The following is a 27877-nucleotide window of genomic DNA, read 5'->3' on the forward strand; positions in this document are numbered from 1 at the left end:
GGCATGCCTAATGCATTTTCAGACACAGAGATGCATGAATGCTAAATGTGAGACAGTCCGAGGGCATGAGTCATAAAGTAATCTCACAACTAACAACAGGGCAATTCCAAACTACTCTTTCAAACATACTGCAGCCTTAGTGCACCAACACCTCCCAGACAATGCTGAAAAGAGAGAAAGAAAGAACATAATAAGAAGGGGCCATAATAAGTGAATTTCACCAATCACAGTCTCGATGAGATTGCCTTTCCGTTCCGATGCCTCCAGGACGGAAATAAAGGAAATGGGAGAAATTCAATAACATGTGACATCGAAATTCATTGGATAGATTTTCCCATTGGCCAGAAAACCAAATAACGACGAGTCGAGTCACCACATTACGAGTTAACAGGGTTTCTGAGGTAACTTCCAGCAGCAAAAATCCTCAACTGAGGGTCTGGGAAAATTTCACGGAGTATGGTCAGTCAGAGCAAAAGTAAGTAAGTCGTTCGTTTCTGCAGTGTTTCATCACAACAGCGATGAAATAACAGTCTCCATTCGGTTACAGTAAACGCACAAATTGCCTGGAACAGCAGAGCTGTTTGCGACTTTCCGCGTGGCACTGTCCCACACCACAGTTAATTCCCCGGGAAGCAAACCCATTTTACTTTTGTTTTCAACATCAATACAGTGGGGGCGGAAACAGCATTTTAACAAGCCACAGCATTGGAGTTAAACAGCAGAAATGGCAGTGGCGGGATTCGAACCCGCGCCCCTTTCAAGACTGGAACCTGGATCCAGCGCCTTAGACCGCTCGGCCACACTACCAGCCGACCGCACTGCCCCTTTTCTTGCATTTCCAATTGTGCCCCTGCATAACAACAGACGCAAAGTCACATGAAAAGGGTTCCATGATCCCTCTCCGACTCGCACAGCTGCTGGGATGTGCCCGGCTACAATGTCAATTTCGCAGCAGATAATGATAGCCCATCAATCCAGACAAAAATCAATGGTAAGCTGAGTCTATCTTCTCAGACTCTTTTCAGCTACATATGTATCTGTGAGTGCGTGACAATATATGTTCGCTTATGATTTGGTCAAATAACCATGAGCTGCTTGACATTACTGCAATTTCGATTCTTGCTCTGCTAAATGATTTCACCCATTGCTCGAAACAGGACGACTTTCACGTTTACACGGAACACGAAACACGCCGGACTACACGGAAAATGCACAAAGCTGAGCAGGCCGTGTTCCACATCATACCGTGCAGCATTTATTCAGTCACTGTGTCTGTTTTGCAGAATAAGGGTCCCAAAGAAAGTTCTCTACCCTAAAACCGGAAGTCGCATTACATTCCGAGAGCGACAGATCACATTGTGAGGATGCTCTGCCCTCGGAGCCTGTTCGAGATGACACTTTCCGTGCCTTTTACCTTAAACGGGCAATTTGCTGCAGAGATGTTCACTCCTGGACATGAGCCACATGGATACCAACTGAGTCGGAAACCTGTGCGGGAATCGACGAGAAGCGACTCAATACATTTTGCTAACTTCCATGGTGCTTCTTAGAAATGGAGTTTCTGTTCACCTCAATCTAAAAGGCAGTTTCTGAACATAGTAACAGAACTCAAAAGGTAATTACCTCACCCCACCGCCACTCCGGAAGAGGTGCTAACTGCCCTTGATTGCTTTTTGTTCTCGATGTGAAGAGCTCTCACGCCTGAGTCACCTTCACGTCTCTGTTTGCTGAGTGAATCACAAAGAAGGAGTTTCACCAGAGCTTCAATTGCCACACTTCTCCACTCGCCCTCCCCGTGAACATTTTCCTGCTCGTCAGTGATTGAAAGAAAATTAAATGGATGCGATGTCATTCTGTAGCCTCTCTGTCGATTCCTCCGTTTCAGTTCCAACATGGCTTCGATCTCGGGGCGCACCTTAATACTAGCGACGCTATGACAGCACAGGTCCGGAGGTTCCTCTCAGAGTGTATGTTTGTTTCATTGCTGTTGCTGATTGAATGAGCCACTAACGTGCGAACTGCTCCAAAACATGATTCAGGACCTCCGGTGCCAACTCTCGCGCGTTGAATAACGACAGACAGCTTCCAAATGAAGCCTTTCAGAGACGACTTTGGGGTACGTTTGACAGACAGACAAGTTCAGGAATTCGTGGTGCGCTGTGACACCAGCGCATCAGCTTCTTCCCTGCCTTTGAACCGGGCCGCCTGCGCAAGGAATGCAAATGCGGTACTGCTTTTCGTGGAACGATCAGAACGCGGCAACTACACTCTCAAACAGAATGGCATATGATCAGAACCAGGTTGGAGAAAAACTTTATAATGCTTTGCACAGTAATTAAACGGAGTTGCCTTGCATTTCACTACGAGAGCAGATTCGTTCAAGCAAATTCGAAGGCAGGTTTGCAGATGGGAAAGCAAGCAAGGAAGCTCCGTTCTTGTGCATGTGAAAGTCTGCACTTGAAAAACAAAGCAGTTTCTGCCCAGTTTCGAACTGGGGACCTTTCGCGTGTTAGGCGAACGTGATGACCACTACACTACAGAAACCAGCCGGCGCCGCCGTTATGCAGCTCAGTGGCATCCAGCACTGAAAGTTGAAGCAATTCTACGTTTCACCTTTCTGTTTCCAATAGCTTGTTGTTGTCCAGCGTAATTAACATCTTGAAAACGTTAAAAAAGCACGTGAAATTGATGACAAAATATAGACAAGGATGTCATCAATGTTTGGACCGTAGTGCGAGGTGGAATAAGCTGGGACGACTTTCCCCGCAGCATAACGGCTGCGACATGATCTTATGGAAGGGTTGTAAACTGAGTATTTATGTGTTTTATCCACATTGGGGTCAGTTGAAAAATCGAGAGCATCGGTTTAAGGTGAGTGGGCTGAAATTGACAAAGGACCTGAGGCACATTTCCCACACAGAAGGTTGTGCGTGTTTGGAATGAGCCCCCAGAGGAAGTGGAGGAGGCGATTACACTCAGAAAATTGCAAAGGTAATCGGATGAGTTTCTGGATAGGATGGGTTTAGCGGGATAGGGGCCAAATGCTGGGGAACGGGACTTGTTTAACTTTGGCTAGGTGGTGAGCATGGACGAGATACACCGAAGTATCTGATTCCACGCGGTGTACCCCAATACCGTCGTGTTGCTTACACCGGCTTTAAAGGATTACTTTTTAGCAGAGCTTGCCGTCGCAGTCAGTGGCACAATCGTTTCGTCTGTTCGACTGCTCACGGGAAAGGTAGTATTGTGAAACACTGCAGAAACGAACGACTTCCTTACTTTTGATCCGACTGACCATACTCCGTGAAATTTTCCCAGACCCTCAGTTGAGGATTTCTGCTGCTGGAAGTTACCTCAGAAACCCTGTTAACTCGTAATGTACTGAGCGAATCGCAAAACAGTAAGCATTTAACACGGAACACAAACAAAACTGGCATGCCTAATGCATTTTCAGACACAGAGATGCATGAATGCTAAATGTGAGACAGTCCGAGGGCATGAGTCATAAAGTAATCTCACAACTAACAACAGGGCAATTCCAAACTACTCTTTCAAACATACTGCAGCCTTAGTGCACCAACACCTCCCAGACAATGCTGAAAAGAGAGAAAGAAAGAACATAATAAGAAGGGGCCATAAAAAGTGAATTTCACCAATCACAGTCTCGATGAGATTCCCTTTCCGTTCCGATGCCTCCAGGACGGAAATAAAGGAAATGGGAGAAATTCAATAACATGTGACATCGAAATTCATTGGATCGATTTTCCCATTGGCCAGAAAACCAAATAACGACGAGTCGAGTCACCACATTACGAGTTAACAGGGTTTCTGAGGTAACTTCCAGCAACAAAAATCCTCAACTGAGGGTCTGGGAAAATTTCACGGAGTATGGTCAGTCAGAGCAAAAGTAAGTAAGTCGATCGTTTCTGCAGTGTTTCATCACAACAGCGATGAAATAACAGTCTCCATTCGGTTCCAGTAAACGCACAAATTGGCTGGAGCAGCAGAGCTGTTTGCGATTTTCCGCGTGGCACTGTCCCACACCACAGTTAATTCCCCGGGCACCAAACCCATTTTACTTTTGCTTTCAACATCAATACAGTGGGGGCGGAAACAGCATTTTAACAAGCTGCAGCATTGGAGTTAAACAGCAGAAATGGCAGTGGGGGGATTCGAACCCGCGCCCCTTTCAAGACTGGAACCTGGATCCAGCGTCTTAGACCGCTCGGCCACACTACCAGCCGACCGCGCAGCCCCTTTTCTTGCATTTCCAATTGTGCCCCTGCATAACAACAGACGCAAAGTCACATGAAAAGGGTTCCATGATCCCTCTCCGACTCGCACAGCTGCTGGGATGTGCCCGGCTACAATGTCAATTTCGCAGCAGATAATGATAGCCCATCAATCCAGACAAAAATCAATGGTAAGCTGAGTCTATCTTCTCAGACTCTTTTCAGCTACATATGTATCTGTGAGTGCGTGACAATATATGTTCGCTTATGATTTGGTCAAATAACCATGAGCTGCTTGACATTACTGCAATTTCGATTCTTGCTCTGCTAAATGATTTCACCCATTGCTCGAAACAGGACGACTTTCACGTTTACACGGAACACGAAACACGCCGGACTACAGGGAAAATGCACAAAGCTGACCAGGCCGTGTTCCAAATCATACCGTGCAGCATTTATTCAGTCACTGTGTCTGTTTTGCAGAATAAGGGTCCCAAAGAAAGTTCTCTACCCTAAAACCGGAGGTCGCATTACATTCCGAGAGCGACAGATCCCATTGTGAGGATGCTCTGACCTCGGAGCCTGTTCGAGATGACACTTTCCGTGCCTTTTACCTTAAACGGGCAATTTGCTGCAGAGATGTTCACTCCTGGACATGAGCCACATGGATACCAACTGAGTCGGAAACCTGTGCGGGAATCGACGAGAAGCGACTCAATACATTTTGCTAACTTCCATGGTGCTTCTTAGAAATGGAGTTTCTGTTCACCTCAATCTAAAAGGCAGTTTCTGAACATAGTAACAGAACTCAAAAGGTAATTACCTCACCCCACCGCCACTCCGGAAGAGGTGCTAACTGCCCTTGATTGCTTTTTGTTCTCGATGTGAAGAGCTCTCACGCCTGAGTCACCTTCACGTCTCTGTTTGCTGAGTGAATCACAAAGAAGGAGTTTCACCAGAGCTTCAATTGCCACACTTCTCCACTCGCCCTCCCCGTGAACATTTTCCTGCTCGTCAGTGATTGAAAGAAAATTAAATGGATGCGATGTCATTCTGTAGCCTCTCTGTCGATTCCTCCGTTTCAGTTCCAACATGGCTTCGATCTCGGGGCGCACCTTAATACTAGCGACGCTATGACAGCACAGGTCCGGAGGTTCCTCTCAGAGTGTATGTTTGTTTCATTGCTGTTGCTGATTGAATGAGCCACTAACGTGCGAACTGCTCCAAAACATGATTCAGGACCTCCGGTGCCAACTCTCGCGCGTTGAATAACGACAGACAGCTTCCAAATGAAGCCTTTCAGAGACGACTTTGGGGTACGTTTGACAGACAGACAAGTTCAGGAATTCGTGGTGCGCTGTGACACCAGCGCATCAGCTTCTTCCCTGCCTTTGAACCGGGCCGCCTGCGCAAGGAATGCAAATGCGGTACTGCTTTTCGTGGAACGATCAGAACGCGGCAACTACACTCTCAAACAGAATGGCATATGATCAGAACCAGGATGGAGAAAAACTTTATAATGCTTTGCACAGTAATTAAACGGAGTTGCCTTGCATTTCACTACGAGAGCAGATTCGTTCAAGCAAATTCGAAGGCAGGTTTGCAGATGGGAAAGCAAGCAAGGAAGCTCCGTTCTTGTGCATGTGAAAGGCTGCACTTGAAAAACAAAGCAGTTTCTGCCCAGTTTCGAACTGGGGACCTTTCGCGTGTTAGGCGAACGTGATGACCACTACACTACAGAAACCAGCCGGCGCCGCCGTTATGCAGCTCAGTGGCATCCAGCACTGAAAGTTGAAGCAATTCTACGTTTCACCTTTCTGTTTCCAATAGCTTGTTGTTGTCCAGCGTAATTAACATCTTGAAAACGTTAAAAAAGCACGTGAAATTGATGACAAAATATAGACAAGGATGTCATCAATGTTTGGACCGTAGTGCGAGGTGGAATAAGCTGGGACGACTTTCCCCGCAGCATAACGGCTGCGACATGATCTTATGGAAGGGTTGTAAACTGAGTATTTATGTGTTTTATCCACATTGGGGTGAGTTGAAAAATCGAGAGCATCGGTTTAAGGTGAGTGGGCTGAAATTGACAAAGGACCTGAGGCACATTTCCCACACAGAAGGTTGTGCGTGTTTGGAATGAGCTCCCAGAGGAAGTGGAGGAGGCGATTACACTCAGAAAATTGCAAAGGTAATCGGATGAGTTTCTGGATAGGATGGGTTTAGCGGGATAGGGGCCAAATGCTGGGGAACGGGACTTGTTTAACTTTGGCTAGGTGGTGAGCATGGACGAGATACACCGAAGTATCTGATTCCACGCGGTGTACCCCAATACCGTCGTGTTGCTTACACCGGCTTTAAAGGATTACTTTTTAGCAGAGCTTGCCGTCGCAGTCAGTGGCACAATCGTTTCGTCTGTTCGACTGCTCACGGGAAAGGTAGTATTGTGAAACACTGCAGAAACGAACGACTTCCTTACTTTTGATCCGACTGACCATACTCCGTGAAATTTTCCCAGACCCTCAGTTGAGGATTTCTGCTGCTGGAAGTTACCTCAGAAACCCTGTTAACTCGTAATGTACTGAGCGAATCGCAAAACAGTAAGCATTTAACACGGAACACAAACAAAACTGGCATGCCTAATGCATTTTCAGACACAGAGATGCATGAATGCTAAATGTGAGACAGTCCGAGGGCATGAGTCATAAAGTAATCTCACAACTAACAACAGGGCAATTCCAAACTACTCTTTCAAACATACTGCAGCCTTAGTGCACCAACACCTCCCAGACAATGCTGAAAAGAGAGAAAGAAAGAACATAATAAGAAGGGGCCATAAAAAGTGAATTTCACCAATCACAGTCTCGATGAGATTCCCTTTCCGTTCCGATGCCTCCAGGACGGAAATAAAGGAAATGGGAGAAATTCAATAACATGTGACATCGAAATTCATTGGATCGATTTTCCCATTGGCCAGAAAACCAAATAACGACGAGTCGAGTCACCACATTACGAGTTAACAGGGTTTCTGAGGTAACTTCCAGCAACAAAAATCCTCAACTGAGGGTCTGGGAAAATTTCACGGAGTATGGTCAGTCGGAGCAAAAGTAAGTAAGTCGATCGTTTCTGCAGTGTTTCATCACAACAGCGATGAAATAACAGTCTCCATTCGGTTCCAGTAAACGCACAAATTGGCTGGAGCAGCAGAGCTGTTTGCGATTTTCCGCGTGGCACTGTCCCACACCACAGTTAATTCCCCGGGCACCAAACCCATTTTACTTTTGCTTTCAACATCAATACAGTGGGGGCGGAAACAGCATTTTAACAAGCTGCAGCATTGGAGTTAAACAGCAGAAATGGCAGTGGGGGGATTCGAACCCGCGCCCCTTTCAAGACTGGAACCTGGATCCAGCGTCTTAGACCGCTCGGCCACACTACCAGCCGACCGCGAAGCCCCTTTTCTTGCATTTCCAATTGTGCCCCTGCATAACAACAGACGCAAAGTCACATGAAAAGGGTTCCATGATCCCTCTCCGACTCGCACAGCTGCTGGGATGTGCCCGGCTACAATATCAATTTCGCAGCAGATAATGATAGCCCATCAATCCAGACAAAAATCAATGGTAAGCTGAGTCTATCTTCTCAGACTCTTTTCAGCTACATATGTATCTGTGAGTGCGTGACAATATATGTTCGCTTATGATTTGGTCAAATAACCATGAGCTGCTTGACATTACTGCAATTTCGATTCTTGCTCTGCTAAATGATTTCACCCATTGCTCGAAACAGGACGACTTTCACGTTTACACGGAACACGAAACACGCCGGACTACAGGGAAAATGCACAAAGCTGAGCAGGCCGTGTTCCAAATCATACCGTGCAGCATTTATTCAGTCACTGTTTCTGTTTTGCAGAACAAGGGTCCCAAAGAAAGTTCTCTACCCTAAAACCGGAAGTCGCATTACATTCCGAGAGCGACAGATCACATTGTGAGGATGCTCTGACCTCGGAGCCTGTTCGAGATGACACTTTCCGTGCCTTTTACCTTAAACGGGCAATTTGCTGCAGAGATGTTCACTCCTGGACATGAGCCACATGGATACCAACTGAGTCGGAAACCTGTGCGGGAATCGACGAGAAGCGACTCAATACATTTTGCTAACTTCCATGGTGCTTCTTAGAAATGGAGTTTCTGTTCACCTCAATCTAAAAGGCAGTTTCTGAACATAGTAACAGAACTCAAAAGGTAATTACCTCACCCCACCGCCACTCCGGAAGAGGTGCTAACTGCCCTTGATTGCTTTTTGTTCTCGATGTGAAGAGCTCTCACGCCTGAGTCACCTTCACGTCTCTGTTTGCTGAGTGAATCACAAAGAAGGAGTTTCACCAGAGCTTCAATTGCCACACTTCTCCACTCGCCCTCCCCGTGAACATTTTCCTGCTCGTCAGTGATTGAAAGAAAATTAAATGGATGCGATGTCATTCTGTAGCCTCTCTGTCGATTCCTCCGTTTCAGTTCCAACATGGCTTCGATCTCGGGGCGCACCTTAATACTAGCGACGCTATGACAGCACAGGTCCGGAGGTTCCTCTCAGAGTGTATGTTTGTTTCATTGCTGTTGCTGATTGAATGAGCCACTAACGTGCGAACTGCTCCAAAACATGATTCAGGACCTCCGGTGCCAACTCTCGCGCGTTGAATAACGACAGACAGCTTCCAAATGAAGCCTTTCAGAGACGACTTTGGGGTACGTTTGACAGACAGACAAGTTCAGGAATTCGTGGTGCGCTGTGACACCAGCGCATCAGCTTCTTCCCTGCCTTTGAACCGGGCCGCCTGCGCAAGGAATGCAAATGCGGTACTGCTTTTCGTGGAACGATCAGAACGCGGCAACTACACTCTCAAACAGAATGGCATATGATCAGAACCAGGATGGAGAAAAACTTTATAATGCTTTGCACAGTAATTAAACGGAGTTGCCTTGCATTTCACTACGAGAGCAGATTCGTTCAAGCAAATTCGAAGGCAGGTTTGCAGATGGGAAAGCAAGCAAGGAAGCTCCGTTCTTGTGCATGTGAAAGGCTGCACTTGAAAAACAAAGCAGTTTCTGCCCAGTTTCGAACTGGGGACCTTTCGCGTGTTAGGCGAACGTGATGACCACTACACTACAGAAACCAGCCGGCGCCGCCGTTATGCAGCTCAGTGGCATCCAGCACTGAAAGTTGAAGCAATTCTACGTTTCACCTTTCTGTTTCCAATAGCTTGTTGTTGTCCAGCGTAATTAACATCTTGAAAACGTTAAAAAAGCACGTGAAATTGATGACAAAATATAGACAAGGATGTCATCAATGTTTGGACCGTAGTGCGAGGTGGAATAAGCTGGGACGACTTTCCCCGCAGCATAACGGCTGCGACATGATCTTATGGAAGGGTTGTAAACTGAGTATTTATGTGTTTTATCCACATTGGGGTGAGTTGAAAAATCGAGAGCATCGGTTTAAGGTGAGTGGGCTGAAATTGACAAAGGACCTGAGGCACATTTCCCACACAGAAGGTTGTGCGTGTTTGGAATGAGCTCCCAGAGGAAGTGGAGGAGGCGATTACACTCAGAAAATTGCAAAGGTAATCGGATGAGTTTCTGGATAGGATGGGTTTAGCGGGATAGGGGCCAAATGCTGGGGAACGGGACTTGTTTAACTTTGGCTAGGTGGTGAGCATGGACGAGATACACCGAAGTATCTGATTCCACGCGGTGTACCCCAATACCGTCGTGTTGCTTACACCGGCTTTAAAGGATTACTTTTTAGCAGAGCTTGCCGTCGCAGTCTGTGGCACAATCGTTTTCTGTTCGACTGCTCACGGGAAAGGTAGTATTGTGAAACACTGCAGAAACGAACGACTTCCTTACTTTTGATCCGACTGACCATACTCCGTGAAATTTTCCCAGACCCTCAGTTGAGGATTTCTGCTGCTGGAAGTTACCTCAGAAACCCTGTTAACTCGTAATGTACTGAGTGAATCGCAAAACAGTAAGCATTTAACACGGAACACAAACAAAACTGGCATGCCTAATGCATTTTCAGACACAGAGATGCATGAATGCTAAATGTGAGACAGTCCGAGGGTATGAGTCATAAAGTAATCTCACAACTAACAACAGGGCAATTCCAAACTACTCTTTCAAACATACTGCAGCCTTAGTGCACCAACACCTCCCAGACAATGCTGAAAAGAGAGAAAGAAAGAACATAATAAGAAGGGGCCATAATAAGTGAATTTCACCAATCACAGTCTCGATGAGATTGCCTTTCCGTTCCGATGCCTCCAGGACGGAAATAAAGGAAATGGGAGAAATTCAATAACATGTGACATCGAAATTCATTGGATAGATTTTCCCATTGGCCAGAAAACCAAATAACGACGAGTCGAGTCACCACATTACGAGTTAACAGGGTTTCTGAGGTAACTTCCAGCAGCAAAAATCCTCAACTGAGGGTCTGGGAAAATTTCACGGAGTATGGTCAGTCAGAGCAAAAGTAAGGAAGTCGTTCGTTTCTGCAGTGTTTCATCACAACAGCGATGAAATAACAGTCTCCATTCGGTTCCAGTAAACGCACAAATTGGCTGGAACAGCAGAGCTGTTTGCGATTTTCCGCGTGGCACTGTCCCACACCACAGTTAATTCCCCGGGAAGCAAACCCATTTTACTTTTGTTTTCAACATCAATACAGTGGGGGCGGAAACAGCATTTTAACAAGCTGCAGCATTGGAGTTAAACAGCAGAAAGGCAGTGGCGGGATTCGAACCCGCGCCCCTTTCAAGACTGGAACCTGGATCCAGCGCCTTAGACCGCTCGGCCACACTACCAGCCGGCCGCGCAGCCCCTTTTCTTGCATTTCCAATTGTGCCCCTGCATAACAACAGACGCAAAGTCACATGAAAAGGGTTCCATGATCCCTCTCCGACTCGCACAGCTGCTGGGATGTGCCCGGCTACAATGTCAATTTCGCAGCAGATAATGATAGCCCATCAATCCAGACAAAAATCAATGGTAAGCTGAGTCTATCTTCTCAGACTCTTTTCAGCTACATATGTATCTGTGAGTGCGTGACAATATATGTTCGCTAATGATTTGGTCAAATAACCATGAGCTGCTTGACATTACTGCAATTTCGATTCTTGCTCTGCTAAATGATTTCACCCATTGCTCGAAACAGGACGACTTTCACGTTTACACGGAACACGAAACAAGCCGGACTACAGGGAAAATGCACAAAGCTGAGCAGGCCGTGTTCCAAATCATACCGTGCAGCATTTATTCAGTCACTGTGTCTGTTTTGCAGAATAAGGGTCCCAAAGAAAGTTCTCTACCCTAAAACCGGAAGTCGCATTACATTCCGAGAGCGACAGATCACATTGTGGGGATGCTCTGACCTCGGAGCCTGTTCGAGATGACACTTTCCGTGCCTTTTACCTTAAACGGGCAATTTGCTGCAGAGATGTTCACTCCTGGACATGAGCCACATGGATACCAAGTGAGTCGGAAACCTGTGCGGGAATCGACGAGAAGCGACTCAATACATTTTGCTAACTTCCAAGGTGCTTCTTAGAAATGGAGTTTCTGTTCACCTCAATCTAAAAGGCAGTTTCTGAACATAGTAACAGAACTCAAAAGGTAATTACCTCACCCCACCGCCACTCCGGAAGAGGTGCTAACTGCCCTTGATTGCTTTTTGTTCTCGATGTGAAGAGCTCTCACGCCTGAGTCACCTTCACGTCTCTGTTTGCTGAGTGAATCACAAAGAAGGAGTTTCACCAGAGCTTCAATTGCCACACTTGTCCACTCGCCCTCCCCGTGAACATTTTCCTGCTCGTCAGTGATTGAAAGAAAATTAAATGGATGCGATGTCATTCTGTAGCCTCTCTGTCGATTCCTCCGTTTCAGTTCCAACATGGCTTAGATCTCGGGGCGCACCTTAATACTAGCGACGCTATGACAGCACAGGTCCGGAGGTTCCTCTCAGAGTGTATGTTTGTTTCATTGCTGTTGCTGATTGAATGAGCCACTAACGTGCGAACTGCTCCAAAACATGATTCAGGACCTCCGGTGCCAACTCTCGCGCGTTGAATAACGACAGACAGCTTCCAAATGAAGCCTTTCAGAGACGACTTTGGGGTACGTTTGACAGACAGACAAGTTCAGGAATTCGTGGTGCGCTGTGACACCAGCGCATCAGCTTCTTCCCTGCCTTTGAACCGGGCCGCCTGCGCAAGGAATGCAAATGCGGTACTGCTTTTCGTGGAAGGATCAGAACGCGGCAACTACACTCTCAAACAGAATGGCATATGATCAGAACCAGGTTGGAGAAAAACTTTATAATGCTTTGCACAGTAATTAAACGGAGTTGCCTTGCATTTCACTACGAGAGCAGATTCGTTCAAGCAAATTCGAAGGCAGGTTTGCAGATGGGAAAGCAAGCAAGGAAGCTCCGTTCTTGTGCATGTGAAAGTCTGCACTTGAAAAACAAAGCAGTTTCTGCCCAGTTTCGAACTGGGGACCTTTCGCGTGTTAGGCGAACGTGATGACCACTACACTACAGAAACCAGCCGGCGCCGCCGTTATGCAGCTCAGTGGCATCCAGCACTGAAAGTTGAAGCAATTCTACGTTTCACCTTTCTGTTTCCAATAGCTTGTTGTTGTCCAGCGTAATTAACATCTTGAAAACGTAAAAAAAAAACGTGAAATTGATGACAAAATATAGACAAGGATGTCGTCAATGTTTGGACCGTAGGGCGAGGTGGAATAAGCTGGGACGACTTTCCCCGCAGCATAACGGCTGTGACATGATCTTATGGAAGGGTTGTAAACTGAGTATTTATGTGTTTTACCGAAGTTGGGGTGAGTTGAAAAATCGAGAGCATCGGTTTAAGGTGAGTGGGCTGAAATTGACAAAGGACCTGAGGCACATTTCCCACACAGAAGGTTGTGCGTGTTTGGAATGAGCTCCCAGAGGAAGTGGAGGAGGCGATTACACTCAGAAAATTGCAAAGGTAATCGGATGAGTTTCTGGATAGGATGGGTTTAGCGGGATAGGGGCCAAATGCTGGGGAACGGGACTTGTTTAACTTTGGCTATGTGGTGAGCATGGACGAGATACACCGAAGTATCTGATTCCACGCGGTGTACCCCAATACCGTCGTGTTGCTTACACCGGCTTTAAAGGATTACTTTTTAGCAGAGCTTGCCGTCGCAGTCTGTGGCACAATCGTTTCGTCTGTTCGACTGCTCACGGGAAAGGTAGTATTGTGAAACACTGCAGAAACGAACGACTTCCTTACTTTTGATCCGACTGACCATACTCCGTGAAATTTTCCCAGACCCTCAGTTGAGGATTTCTGCTGCTGGAAGTTACCTCAGAAACCCTGTTAACTCGTAATGTATGAGTGAATCGCAAAACAGTAAGCATTTAACACGGAACACAAACAAAACTGGCATGCCTAATGCATTTTCAGACACAGAGATGCATGAATGCTAAATGTGAGACAGTCCGAGGGTATGAGTCATAAAGTAATCTCACAACTAACAACAGGGCAATTCCAAACTACTCTTTCAAACATACTGCAGCCTTAGTGCACCAACACCTCCCAGACAATGCTGAAAAGAGAGAAAGAAAGAACATAATAAGAAGGGGCCATAATAAGTGAATTTCACCAATCACAGGCTCGATGAGATTGCCTTTCCGTTCCGATGCCTCCAGGACGGAAATAAAGGAAATGGGAGAAATTCAATAACATGTGACATCGAAATTCATTGGATAGATTTTCCCATTGGCCAGAAAACCAAATAACGACGAGTCGAGTCACCACATTACGAGTTAACAGGGTTTCTGAGGTAACTTCCAGCAGCAAAAATCCTCAACTGAGGGTCTGGGAAAATTTCACGGAGTATGGTCAGTCAGAGCAAAAGTAAGGAAGTCGTTCGTTTCTGCAGTGTTTCATCACAACAGCGATGAAATAACAGTCTCCATTCGGTTCCAGTAAACGCACAAATTGGCTGGAACAGCAGAGCTGTTTGCGATTTTCCGCGTGGCACTGTCCCACACCACAGTTAATTCCCCGGGAAGCAAACCCATTTTACTTTTGTTTTCAACATCAATACAGTGGGGGCTGAAACAGCATTTTAACAAGCTGCAGCATTGGAGTTAAACAGCAGAAATGGCAGTGGCGGGATTCGAACCCGCGCCCCTTTCAAGACTGGAACCTGGATCCAGCGCCTTAGACCGCTCGGCCACACTACCAGCCGACCACGCAGTCCCTTTTCTTGCATTTCCAATTGTGCCCCTGCATAACAACAGACGCAAAGTCACATGAAAAGGGTTCCATGATCCCGCTCCGACTCGCACAGCTGCTGGGATGTGCCCGGCTACAATGTCAATTTCGCAGCAGATAATGATAGCCCATCAATCCAGACAAAAATCAATGGTAAGCTGAGTCTATCTTCTCAGACTCTTTTCAGCTACATATGTATCTGTGAGTGCGTGACAATATATGTTCGCTTATGCTTTGGTCAAATAACCATGAGCTGCTTGACATTAAAGCAATTTCGATTCTTGCTTTGCTAAATGATTTCACCCATTGCTCGAAACAGGACGACTTTCACGTTTACACGGAACACGAAACAAGCCGGACTACAGGGAAAATGCACAAAGCTGAGCAGGCCGTGTTCCAAATCATACCGTGCAGCATTTATTCAGTCACTGTGTCTGTTTTGCAGAATAAGGGTCCCAAAGAAAGTTCTCTACCCTAAAACCGGAAGTCGCATTACATTCCGAGAGCGACAGATCACATTGTGAGGATGCTCTGACCTCGGAGCCTGTTCGAGATGACACTTTCCGTGCCTTTTACCTTAAACGGGCAATTTGCTGCAGAGATGTTCACTCCTGGACATGAGCCACATGGATACCAAGTGAGTAGGAAACCTGTGCGGGAATCGACGAGAAGCGACTCAATACATTTTGCTAACTTCCATGGTGCTTCTTAGAAATGGAGTTTCTGTTCACCTCAATCTAAAAGGCAGTTTCTGAACATAGTAACAGAACTCAAAAGGTAATTACCTCACCCCACCGCCACTCCGGAAGAGGTGCTAACTGCCCTTGATTGCTTTTTGTTCTCGATGTGAAGAGCTCTCACGCCTGAGTCACCTTCACGTCTCTGTTTGCTGAGTGAATCACAAAGAAGGAGTTTCACCAGAGCTTCAATTGCCACACTTCTCCACTCGCCCTCCCCGTGAACATTTTCCTGCTCGTCAGTGATTTAAAGAAAATTAAATGGATGCGATGTCATTCTGTAGCCTCTCTGTCGATTCCTCCGTTTCAGTTCCAACATGGCTTAGATCTCGGGGCGCACCTTAATACTAGCGACGCTATGACAGCACAGGTCCGGAGGTTCCTCTCAGAATGTATGTTTGTTTCATTGCTGTTGCTGATTGAATGAGCCACTAACGTGCGAACTGCTCCAAAACATGATTCAGGACCTCCGGTGCCAACTCTCGCGCGTTGAATAACGACAGACAGCTTCCAAATGAAGCCTTTCAGAGACGACTTTGGGGTACGTTTGACAGACAGACAAGTTCAGGAATTCGTGGTGCGCTGTGACACCAGCGCATCAGCTTCTTCCCTGCCTTTGAACCGGGCCGCCTGCGCAAGGAATGCAAATGCGGTACTGCTTTTCGTGGAAGGATCAGAACGCGGCAACTACACTCTCAAACAGAATGGCATATGATCAGAACCAGGTTGGAGAAAAACTTTATAATGCTTTGCACAGTAATTAAACGGAGTTGCCTTGCATTTCACTACGAGAGCAGATTCGTTCAAGCAAATTCGAAGGCAGGTTTGCAGATGGGAAAGCAAGCAAGGAAGCTCCGTTCTTGTGCATGTGAAAGGCTGCACTTGAAAAAGAAAGCAGTTTCTGCCCAGTTTCGAACTGGGGACCTTTCGCGTGTTAGGCGAACGTGATGACCACTACACTACAGAAACCAGCCGGCGCCGCCGTTATGCAGCTCAGTGGCATCTAGCACTGAAAGTTGAAGCAATTCTACGTTTCACCTTTCTGTTTCCAATAGCTTGTTATTGTCCAGCGTAATTAACATCTTGAAAACGTAAAAAAAAAACGTGAAATTGATGACAAAATATAGACAAGGATGTCGTCAATGTTTGGACCGTAGGGCGAGGTGGAATAAGCTGGGACGACTTTCCCCGCAGCATAACGGCTGTGACATGATCTTATGGAAGGGTTGTAAACTGAGTATTTATGTGTTTTACCCAAGTTGGGGTGAGTTGAAAAATCGAGAGCATCGGTTTAAGGTGAGTGGGCTGAAATTGACAAAGGACCTGAGGCACATTTCCCACACAGAAGGTTGTGCGTGTTTGGAATGAGCTCCCAGAGGAAGTGGAGGAGGCGATTACACTCAGAAAATTGCAAAGGTAATCGGATGAGTTTCTGGATAGGATGGGTTTAGCGGGATAGGGGCCAAATGCTGGGGAACGGGACTTGTTTAACTTTGGCTATGTGGTGAGCATGGACGAGATACACCGAAGTATCTGATTCCACGCGGTGTACCCCAATACCGTCGTGTTGCTTACACCGGCTTTAAAGGATTTGATCCGACTGACCATACTCCGTGAAATTTTCCCAGACCCTCAGTTGAGGATTTCTGCTGCTGGAAGTTACCTCAGAAACCCTGTTAACTCGTAATGTACTGAGTGAATCGCAAAACAGTAAGCATTTAACACGGAACACAAACAAAACTGGCATGCCTAATGCATTTTCAGACACAGAGATGCATGAATGCTAAATGTGAGACAGTCCGAGGGCATGAGTCATAAAGTAATCTCACAACTAACAACAGGGCAATTCCAAACTACTCTTTCAAACATACTGCAGCCTTAGTGCACCAACACCTCCCAGACAATGCTGAAAAGAGAGAAAGAAAGAACATAATAAGAAGGGGCCATAATAAGTGAATTTCACCAATCACAGTCTCGATGAGATTGCCTTTCCGTTCCGATGCCTCCAGGACGGAAATAAAGGAAATGGGAGAAATTCAATAACATGTGACATCGAAATTCATTGGATAGATTTTCCCATTGGCCAGAAAACCAAATAACGACGAGTCGAGTCACCACATTACGAGTTAACAGGGTTTCTGAGGTAACTTCCAGCAGCAAAAATCCTCAACTGAGGGTCTGGGAAAATTTCACGGAGTATGGTCAGTCAGAGCAAAAGTAAGCAAGTCGTTCGTTTCTGCAGTGTTTCATCACAACAGCGATGAAATAACAGTCTCCATTCGGTTCCAGTAAACGCACAAATTGGCTGGAACAGCAGAGCTGTTTGCGATTTTCCGCGTGGCACTGTCCCACACCACAGTTAATTCCCCGGGAAGCAAACCCATTTTACTTTTGTTTTCAACATCAATACAGTGGGGGCGGAAACAGCATTTTAACAAGCCGCAGCATTGGAGTTAAACAGCAGAAATGGCAGTGGCGGGATTCGAACCCGCGCCCCTTTCAAGACTGGAACCTGGATCCAGCGCCTTAGACCGCTCGGCCACACTACCAGCCGACCGCACAGCCCCTTTTCTTGCATTTCCAATTGTGCCCCTGCATAACAACAGACGCAAAGTCACATGAAAAGGGTTCCATGATCCCTCTCCGACTCGCACAGCTGCTGGGATGTGCCCGGCTACAATGTCAATTTCGCAGCAGATAATGATAGCCCATCAATCCAGACAAAAATCAATGGTAAGCTGAGTCTATCTTCTCAGACACTTTTCAGCTACATATGTATCTGTGAGTGCGTGACAATATATGTTCGCTTATGATTTGGTCAAATAACCATGAGCTGCTTGACATTACTGCAATTTCGATTCTTGCTCTGCTAAATGATTTCACCCATTGCTCGAAACAGGACGACTTTCACGTTTACACGGAACACGAAACACGCCGGACTACAGGGAAAATGCACAAAGCTGAGCAGGCCGTGTTCCAAATCATACCGTGCAGCATTTATTCAGTCACTGTGTCTGTTTTGCAGAATAAGGGTCCCAAAGAAAGTTCTCTACCCTAAAACCGGAAGTCGCATTACATTCCGAGAGCGACAGATCACATTGTGAGGATGCTCTGCCCTCGGAGCCTGTTCGAGATGACACTTTCCGTGCCTTTTACCTTAAACGGGCAATTTGCTGCAGAGATGTTCACTCCTGAACATGAGCCACATGGATACCAACTGAGTCGGAAACCTGTGCGGGAATCGACGAGAAGCGACTCAATACATTTTGCTAACTTCCATGGTGCTTCTTAGAAATGGAGTTTCTGTTCACCTCAATCTAAAAGGCAGTTTCTGAACATAGTAACAGAACTCAAAAGGTAATTACCTCACCCCACCGCCACTCCGGAAGAGGTGCTAACTGCCCTTGATTGCTTTTTGTTCTCGATGTGAAGAGCTCTCACGCCTGAGTCACCTTCACGTCTCTGTTTGCTGAGTGAATCACAAAGAAGGAGTTTCACCAGAGCTTCAATTGCCACACATCTCCACTCGCCCTCCCCGTGAACATTTTCCTGCTCGTCAGTGATTTAAAGAAAATTAAATGGATGCGATGTCATTCTGTAGCCTCTCTGTCGATTCCTCCGTTTCAGTTCCAACATGGCTTAGATCTCGGGGCGCACCTTAATACTAGCGACGCTATGACAGCACAGGTCCGGAGGTTCCTCTCAGAGTGTATGTTTGTTTCATTGCTGTTGCTGATTGAATGAGCCACTAACGTGCGAACTGCTCCAAAACATGATTCAGGACCTCCGGTGCCAACTCTCGCGCGTTGAATAACGACAGACAGCTTCCAAATGAAGCCTTTCAGAGACGACTTTCGGGTACGTTTGACAGACAGACAAGTTCAGGAATTCGTGGTGCGCTGTGACACCAGCGCATCAGCTTCTTCCCTGCCTTTGAACCGGGCCGCCTGCGCAAGGAATGCAAATGCGGTACTGCTTTTCGTGGAAGGATCAGAACGCGGCAACTACACTCTCAAACAGAATGGCATATGATCAGAACCAGGTTGGAGAAAAACTTTATAATGCTTTGCACAGGAATTAAACGGAGTTGCCTTGCATTTCACTACGAGAGCAGATTCGTTCAAGCAAATTCGAAGGCAGGTTTGCAGATGGGAAAGCAAGCAAGGAAGCTCCGTTCTTGTGCATGTGAAAGGCTGCACTTGAAAAAGGAAGCAGTTTCTGCCCAGTTTCGAACTGGGGACCTTTCGCGTGTTAGGCGAACGTGATGACCACTACACTACAGAAACCAGCCGGCGCCGCCGTTATGCAGCTCAGTGGCATCCAGCACTGAAAGTTGAAGCAATTCTACGTTTCACCTTTCTGTTTCCAATAGCTTGTTATTGTCCAGCGTAATTAACATCTTGAAAACGTAAAAAAAACAACGTGAAATTGATGACAAAATATAGACAAGGATGTCGTCAATGTTTGGACCGTAGGGCGAGGTGGAATAAGCTGGGACGACTTTCCCCGCAGCATAACGGCTGCGACATGATCTTATGGAAGGGTTGTAAACTGAGTATTTATGTGTTTTACCCAAGTTGGGGTGAGTTGAAAAATCGAGAGCATCGGTTTAAGGTGAGTGGGCTGAAATTGACAAAGGACCTGAGGCACATTTCCCACACAGAAGGTTGTGCGTGTTTGGAATGAGCTACCAGAGGAAGTGGAGGAGGCGATTACACTCAGAAAATTGCAAAGGTAATCGGATGAGTTTCTGGATAGGATGGGTTTAGCGGGATAGGGGCCAAATGCTGGGGAACGGGACTTGTTTAACTTTGGCTATGTGGTGAGCATGGACGAGATACACCGAAGTATCTGATTCCACGCGGTGTACCCCAATACCGTCGTGTTGCTTACACCGGCTTTAAAGGATTACTTTTTAGCAGAGCTTGCCGTCGCAGTCTGTGGCACAATCGTTTCGTCTGTTCGACTGCTCACGGGAAAGGTAGTATTGTGAAACACTGCAGAAACGAACGACTTCCTTACTTTTGATCCGACTGACCATACTCCGTGAAATTTTCCCAGACCCTCAGTTGAGGATTTCTGCTGCTGGAAGTTACCTCAGAAACCCTGTTAACTCGTAATGTACTGAGCGAATCGCAAAACAGTAAGCATTTAACACGGAACACAAACAAAACTGGCATGCCTAATGCATTTTCAGACACAGAGATGCATGAATGCTAAATGTGAGACAGTCCGAGGGCATGAGTCATAAAGTAATCTCACAACTAACAACAGGGCAATTCCAAACTACTCTTTCAAACATACTGCAGCCTTAGTGCACCAACACCTCCCAGACAATGCTGTAAAGAGAGAAAGAAAGAACATAATAAGAAGGGGCCACAAAAAGTGAATTTCACCAATCACAGTCTCGATGAGATTCCCTTTCCGTTCCGATGCCTCCAGGACGGAAATAAAGGAAATGGGACAAATTCAATAACATGTGACATCGAAATTCATTGGATCGATTTTCCCATTGGCCAGAAAACCAAATAACGACGAGTCGAGTCACCACATTACGAGTTAACAGGGTTTCTGAGGTAACTTCCAGCAGCAAAAATCCTCAACTGTGGGTCTGGGAAAATTTCACGGAGTATGGTCAGTCGGAGCAAAAGTAAGTAAGTCGTTCGTTTCTGCAGTGTTTCATCACAACAGCGATGAAATAACATTCTCCATTCGGTTCCAGTAAACGCACAAATTGCCTGGAACCGCAGAGCTGTTTGCGATTTTCCGCGTGGCACTGTCCCACACCACAGTTAATTCCCCGGGAAGCAAACCCATTTTACTTTTGTTTTCAACATCAATACAGTGGGGGCGGAAACAGCATTTTAACAAGCTGCAGCATTGGAGTTAAACAGCAGAAATGGCAGTGGCGGGATTCGAACCCGCGCCCCTTTCAAGACTGGAATCTGGATCCAGCGCCTTAGACCGCTCGGCCACACTACCAGCCGACCGCACAGCCCCTTTTCTTGCATTTCCAATTGTGCCCCTGCATAACAACAGACGCAAAGTCACATGAAAAGGGTTCCATGAACTCTCTCCGACTCGCACAGCTGCTGGGATGTGCCCGGCTACAATGTCAATTTCGCAGCAGATAATGATAGCCCATCAATCCAGACAAAAATCAATGGTAAGCTGAGTCTATCTTCTCAGACTCTTTTCAGCTACATATGTATCTGTGAGTGCGTGACAATATATGTTCGCTTATGATTTGGTCAAATAACCATGAGCTGCTTGACATTACTGCAATTTCGATTCTTGCTCTGCTAAATGATTTCACCCATTGCTCGAAACAGGACGACTTTCACGTTTACACGGAACACGAAACACGCCGGACTACAGGGAAAATGCACAAAGCTGAGCAGGCCGTGTTCCAAATCATACCGTGCAGCATTTATTCAGTCACTGTGTCTGTTTTGCAGAATAAGGGTCCCAAAGAAAGTTCTCTACCCTAAAACCGGAAGTCGCATTACATTCCGAGAGCGACAGATCACATTGTGAGGATGCTCTGACCTCGGAGCCTGTTCGAGATGACACTTTCCGTGCCTTTTACCTGAAACGGGCAATTTGCTGCAGAGATGTTCACTCCTGGACATGAGCCACATGGATACCAACTGAGTCGGAAACCTGTGCGGGAATCGACGAGAAGCGACTCAATACATTTTGCTAACTTCCATGGTGCTTCTTAGAAATGGAGTTTCTGTTCACCTCAATCTAAAAGGCAGTTTCTGAACATAGTAACAGAACTCAAAAGGTAATTACCTCACCCCACCGCCACTCCGGAAGAGGTGCTAACTGCCCTTGATTGCTTTTTGTTCTCGATGTGAAGAGCTCTCACGCCTGAGTCACCTTCACGTCTCTGTTTGCTGAGTGAATCACAAAGAAGGAGTTTCACCAGAGCTGCAATTGCCACACTTCTCCACTCGCCCTCCCCGTGAACATTTTCCTGCTCGTCAGTGATTTAAAGAAAATTAAATGGATGCGATGTCATTCTGTAGCCTCTCTGTCGATTCCTCCGTTTCAGTTCCAACATGGCTTAGAACTCGGGGCGCACCTTAATACTAGCGACGCTATGACAGCACAGGTGCGGAGGTTCCTCTCAGAGTGTATGTTTGTTTCATTGCTGTTGCTGATTGAATGAGCCACTAACGTGCGAACTGCTCCAAAACATGATTCAGGACCTCCGGTGCCAACTCTCGCGCGTTGAATAACGACAGACAGCTTCCAAATGAAGCCTTTCAGAGACGACTTTGGGGTACGTTTGACAGACAGACAAGTTCAGGAATTCGTGGTGCGCTGTGACACCAGCGCATCAGCTTCTTCCCTGCCTTTGAACCGGGCCGCCTGCGCAAGGAATGCAAATGCGGTACTGCTTTTCGTGGAAGGATCAGAACGCGGCAACTACACTCTCAAACAGAATGGCATATGATCAGAACCAGGTTGGAGAAAAACTTTATAATGCTTTGCACAGTAATTAAATGGAGTTGCCTTGCATTTCACTACGACAGCAGATTCGTTCAAGCAAATTCGAAGGCAGGTTTGCAGATGGGAAAGCAAGCAAGGAAGCTCCGTTCTTGTGCATGTGAAAGGCTGCACTTGAAAAAGAAAGCAGTTTCTGCCCAGTTTCGAACTGGGAACCTTTCGCGTGTTCAGGCGAACGTGATGACCATTACACTACAGAAACCAGCGGAGGCTACCGCACTGCAGCTCAGTGGCATCCAGCACTGAAAGTTGAAGCAATTCGACGTTTCACCTTTCTGTTTCCAATAGCTTGTTATTGTCCAGCGTAATTAACATCTTGAAAACGTAAAAAAAAACACGGGAAATTGATGACAAAATATAGACAAGGATGTCGTCAATGTTTGGACCGTAGGGCGAGGTGGAATAAGCTGGGACGACTTTCCCCGCAGCATAACGGCTGCAACATGATCTTATGGAAGGGTTGTAAACTGAGTATTTATGTGTTTTACCCAAGTTGGGGTGAGTTGAAAAATCGAGAGCATCGGTTTAAGGTGAGTGGGCTGAAATTGACAAAGGACCTGAGGCACATTTCCCACACAGAAGGTTGTGTGTGTTTGGAATGAGCTCCCAGAGGAAGTGGAGGAGGCGATTACACTCAGAAAATGGCAAAGGTAATCGGATGAGTTTCTGGATAGGATGGGTTTAGCGGGATTGGGGCCAAATGCTGGGGAACGGGACTTGTTTAATTTTGGCTATGTGGTGAGCATGGACGAGATACACCGACGTATCTGTTTCCACGCGGTGTACCCCAATACCGTCGTGTTGCTTACACCGGCTTTAAAGGATTACTTTTTAGCAGAGCTTGCCGTCGCAGTCTGTGGCACAATCGTTTAGTCTGTTCGACTGCTCACGGGAAAGGTAGTATTGTGAAACACTGCAGAAATGAACCACTTCCTTAATTTTGCTCCGACTGACCATACACCGCGAAATTTTCCCAGACCCTCAGTTGAGGATTTTTGCTGCTGGAAGTTACCTCAGAAACCCTGTTAACTCGTAATGTACTGAGCGAATCGCAAAACAGTAAGCATTTAACACGGAACACAAACAAAACTGGCATGCCTAATGCATTTTCAGACACAGAGATGCATGAATGCTAAATGTGAGTCAGTCCGAGGGCATGAGTCATAAAGTAATCTCACAACTAACAACAGGGCAATTCCAAAGAACTCTTTCAAACATACTGCAGCCTTAGTGCACCAACACTTCCCAGACAATGCTGAAAAGAGAGAAAGAAAGAACATAATAAGAATGGGCCATAAAAAGTGAATTTCACCAATCACAGTCTCGATTAGATTACCTTTCCCTTCCGGTGTCTCCAGGACGGAAATAAAGGAAATGGGAGAAATTCAATAACATGTGACATCGAAATTCATTGGATCGATTTTCCCATTGGCCAGAAAACCAAATAACGACGAGTCGAGTCACCACATTACGAGTTAACAGGGTTTCTGAGGTAACTTCCAGCAGCAAAAATCCTCAACTGAGGGTCTGGGAAAATTTCACGGAGTATGGTCAGTCGAAGCAAAAGTAAGGAAGTCGTTCGTTTCTGCAGTGTTTCATCACAACAGCGATGAAATAACAGTCTCCATTCGGTTCCAGTAAAAACACAAATTGCCTGGAACGGCAGAGATGTTTGCGATTTTACACGTGGTACTATACCACACCACAGTTAATTCGCCGGGAAGCAAACCCATTTTACTTTTGATTTCAGCATCAATGCAGTGGTGACCGAAACAGCATTTTAACAAGCTGCAGCGTTGTTGTTAAACAGCAAAAATGGCAGTGGCAGGATTCAAACCCACGCCCCATTCAAGACTGGAACTTAGACCCAGCGTCTTAGACCGCTCAGGCAAACTACCAGATGGTCAAGCTGCCCATTTTCTTGTATTTCCAATTGTGCTCCTGCATAACAACAATAGACAAGAGATGCAGGATTAGGCCATTCAGCCCTTCGAGCCTGCACCACCATTCAATATGATCATGGCTGATCATTCCCAATCAGTATCCTATTCCATCCTTATCTCCATAACCCTTGACTCCACTATCTTTAAAAGCTCTATCCAATTCTTTCTTAAATGAATCCAGAGACTGGGCCTCCACTGCCCTCTGGGGAAGAGCATTCCACACAGCCACCACTCTCTGGGTGAAGTAGTTTCTCTTCATCTCTGTCCTAAATGGTCTACCCAGTATTTTTAAGTTGTGTCCTCTGGTTCGGCACTCCCCCATGAGCGGAAATATGTTTCCTCCTGCCAGAGTGTCCAATACTTTCATAATCCTATACGTTTCAATCAGATCCCCTCTCAGTCTTCTAAACTCAAGGGTATACAAGCCCAGTCGCTTCAGTCTTTCCGTGTAAGGAAATCCTGCCATTCCAGGAATTGACCTCGTGAACCTACGCTGCACTCCCTCAATAGCCAGAATGTCTTTCCTCAAATTTGGAGACCAGAACTGTACACAGTACTCCAGGTGTGGTCTCACCAGGGCCCTGTACAGCTGCAGAAGCACCTCTTTGCTTCTATACTCAATTCCTCTTGTTATGAAGGCCAGCATGCTATGAGCCATCTTCAACAGATGCAAAGTCACATGAAAAGGGTTCCATGATCCATCTCCGACTCGCACAGCTGCTGGGATGTGCCCGGCGACAATGTCAATGTCGCAGCAGATAATGATAGCCCATCAATCCAGACAAAAATCAATGGTAAGCTGAGTCTATCTTCTCGGTCTCTTTTCAGCTACAAATGTATCTGTGAGTGCGTGACAATATATGTTCGCTTATGATTTGGTCAAATAACCATGAGCTGCTTGACATTCCTGCAATTTCGATTCTTGCTCTGCTAAATGATTTCACCCATTGCTCGAAACAGGACGACTTTCACGTTTACACGGAACACGAAACACACCGGACTACAGGGAAAATGCACAAAGCTGAGCAGGCCGTGTTCCAAATCATACCGTGCAGCATTTATTCAGTCACTGTGTCTGTTTTGCAGAATAAGGGTCCCAAAGAAAGTTCTCTACCCTAAAACCGGAAGTCGCATTACATTCCGAGAGCGACAGATCACATTGTGAGGATGCTCTGCCCTCGGAGCCTGTTCGAGATGACACTTTCCGTGCCTTTTACCTTAAACGGGCAATTTGCTGCAGAGATGTTCACTCCTGGACATGAGCCACATGGATACCAACTGAGTCGGAAACCTGTGCGGGAATCGACGAGAAGCGACTCAATACATTTTGCTAAATTCCATGGTGCTTGTTAGAAATGGAGTTTCTGTTCACCTCAATCTAAAAGGCAGTTTCTGAACATAGTAACAGAACTCAAAAGGTAATTACCTCACCCCACCGCCACTCCGGAAGAGGTGCTATCTGCCCTTGATTGCTTTTTGTTCTCGATGTGAAGAGCTCTCACGCCTGAGTCACCTTCACGTCTCTGTTTGCTGAGTGAATCACAAAGAAGGAGCTTCACCAGAGCTTCAATTGCCACACTTCTCCACTCGCCCTCCCCGTTTACATTTTCCTGCTCGTCAGTGATTTAAAGAAAACCAAATGGATGCGATGTCATTCTGTAGCCTCTCTGTCGATTCCTCCGTTTCAGTTCCAACAAGGCTTAGGTCTCGGGGCGCACCTTAATACTAGCGACGCGATGACGGCACAGGTGCGGAGGTTCCTCTCAGAGTGTATGTTTTTTTCATTGCTGTTGCTGATTGAATGAGCCACTAACGTGCGAACTGCTCCAAAACATGATTCAGGACCTCTGGTGCCAACTCTCGCGCGTTGAATAACGACAGACAGCTTCCAAATGAGGCCTTTCAGAGACGACTTTGGGGTACGTTTGACAGACAGACAAGTTCAGGAATTCGTGGTGCGCTGTGACACCAGTGCATCAGCTTCTTCCCTGCCTTTGAACCGGGCCGCCTGCGCAAGGAATGCAAATGCGGTACTGCTTTTCGTGGAAGGATCAGAACGCGGCAACTACACTCTCAAACAGAATGGCATATGATCAGAACCAGGTTGGAGAAAAACTTTATAATGCTTTGCACAGTCATTAAATGGAGTTGCCTTACATTTCACTACGACAGCAGATTCGTTCAAGCAAATTCGAAGTCAGGTTAGCAGATGGGAAAGCAAGCAAGGAAGCTCCGTTCTTGTCCATGTGAAAGTCTGCAGTTGAAGAACAAAACAGTTTCTGCCCAGTTTCGAACTGGGGACTTTGCGCTTGTTCGGTGAACGGGATGAGCACTACACGACAGAAACCAGCCGAGGTCGCTGTACTGCAGCTCAGTGGCATCCAGCACTGAAAGTTGAAGCAATTCTCCGTTTCACCTTTCTGTTTCCAATAGCTTGTTATTGTCCAGCGTAATTAACATCTTGAAAAGGTAAAAAAAAAACACGTGAAATTGATGACACAATTTCGACAAGGATTTCGTCAATGTTTGGACCGTAGGGCGACGTGGAATAAGGTGGGACGACTTTCCCTGCAGCGTACCGGCTGAGACAGGACTTTGTTTCACAACAGCAATGTAATAACAGTCTCCATTCGGTTCTTGTAAATACTCAACCTGCCTGGAACATAAAGCAGCTGTAGAGCTGATTGCGGTTTTCCGTGCGGGAGGCGAACACTACCATGACAGCACAGACATTTTGAGAAAATCTGCACTCTCCCACACCACAGTTCACTCTGTAGGAGTCATACCCAATTTGTTAAAACCTCAACTTGCCTACAACCTAAAGCAGCTTGAGCCCACGATTTACCGTATGGGACGCAAACACGATCATGACAAGATGGACACTGGCGCCTGTCTCCACAAAGCAAACTCCCGGTTCTGCTTTTTATTTGAACACGCCACAGCCACAGAAACTGCAGTGGGGGGAGTCGATCCTCAGCTTCTTTAGTAACTGAGTTCTGAAGCTGGATCCTCCGGCTCCTTGGTTATCCTTCATAGGGTTGATTCAGTTCGAATAGTGAAATTTCCTGTGTCTGATCCGCAGGAGACCCTGCAGGATTTTCAGACAGCGCCATCCTT

At 46.4% G+C, this 27877-nt stretch overlaps 11 non-coding genes across 11 annotated transcripts; all 11 read right to left on the reverse strand.

Moving 5' to 3' along the window:
- Positions 1-725: 725 nt before the first annotated feature.
- trnal-cag (transfer RNA leucine (anticodon CAG)) lies at positions 726-807 on the reverse strand. The gene has a single exon. It is a non-coding gene; the product is annotated as a tRNA-Leu (tRNA).
- Positions 808-2471: 1664 nt separating this feature from the next.
- Positions 2472-2544, reverse strand: trnav-aac (transfer RNA valine (anticodon AAC)). Its single transcript has one exon. It is a non-coding gene; the product is annotated as a tRNA-Val (tRNA).
- Positions 2545-5903: 3359 nt separating this feature from the next.
- On the reverse strand, positions 5904-5976 carry trnav-aac (transfer RNA valine (anticodon AAC)). Its single transcript has one exon. It is a non-coding gene; the product is annotated as a tRNA-Val (tRNA).
- A 3359-nt stretch (positions 5977-9335) lies between these two features.
- Positions 9336-9408, reverse strand: trnav-aac (transfer RNA valine (anticodon AAC)). The gene has a single exon. It is a non-coding gene; the product is annotated as a tRNA-Val (tRNA).
- Positions 9409-11018: 1610 nt separating this feature from the next.
- On the reverse strand, positions 11019-11100 carry trnal-cag (transfer RNA leucine (anticodon CAG)). The gene has a single exon. It is a non-coding gene; the product is annotated as a tRNA-Leu (tRNA).
- Positions 11101-12764: 1664 nt separating this feature from the next.
- On the reverse strand, positions 12765-12837 carry trnav-aac (transfer RNA valine (anticodon AAC)). Its single transcript has one exon. It is a non-coding gene; the product is annotated as a tRNA-Val (tRNA).
- A 1612-nt stretch (positions 12838-14449) lies between these two features.
- trnal-cag (transfer RNA leucine (anticodon CAG)) lies at positions 14450-14531 on the reverse strand. Its single transcript has one exon. It is a non-coding gene; the product is annotated as a tRNA-Leu (tRNA).
- Positions 14532-16195: 1664 nt separating this feature from the next.
- On the reverse strand, positions 16196-16268 carry trnav-aac (transfer RNA valine (anticodon AAC)). The gene has a single exon. It is a non-coding gene; the product is annotated as a tRNA-Val (tRNA).
- A 1498-nt stretch (positions 16269-17766) lies between these two features.
- Positions 17767-17848, reverse strand: trnal-cag (transfer RNA leucine (anticodon CAG)). Its single transcript has one exon. It is a non-coding gene; the product is annotated as a tRNA-Leu (tRNA).
- Positions 17849-19512: 1664 nt separating this feature from the next.
- trnav-aac (transfer RNA valine (anticodon AAC)) lies at positions 19513-19585 on the reverse strand. Its single transcript has one exon. It is a non-coding gene; the product is annotated as a tRNA-Val (tRNA).
- Positions 19586-21199: 1614 nt separating this feature from the next.
- On the reverse strand, positions 21200-21281 carry trnal-cag (transfer RNA leucine (anticodon CAG)). Its single transcript has one exon. It is a non-coding gene; the product is annotated as a tRNA-Leu (tRNA).
- Positions 21282-27877: the final 6596 nt, after the last annotated feature.

Source organism: Chiloscyllium punctatum, chromosome 31, assembly GCF_047496795.1.
Source record: "Chiloscyllium punctatum isolate Juve2018m chromosome 31, sChiPun1.3, whole genome shotgun sequence".
NCBI lineage: Eukaryota > Metazoa > Chordata > Chondrichthyes > Orectolobiformes > Hemiscylliidae > Chiloscyllium > Chiloscyllium punctatum.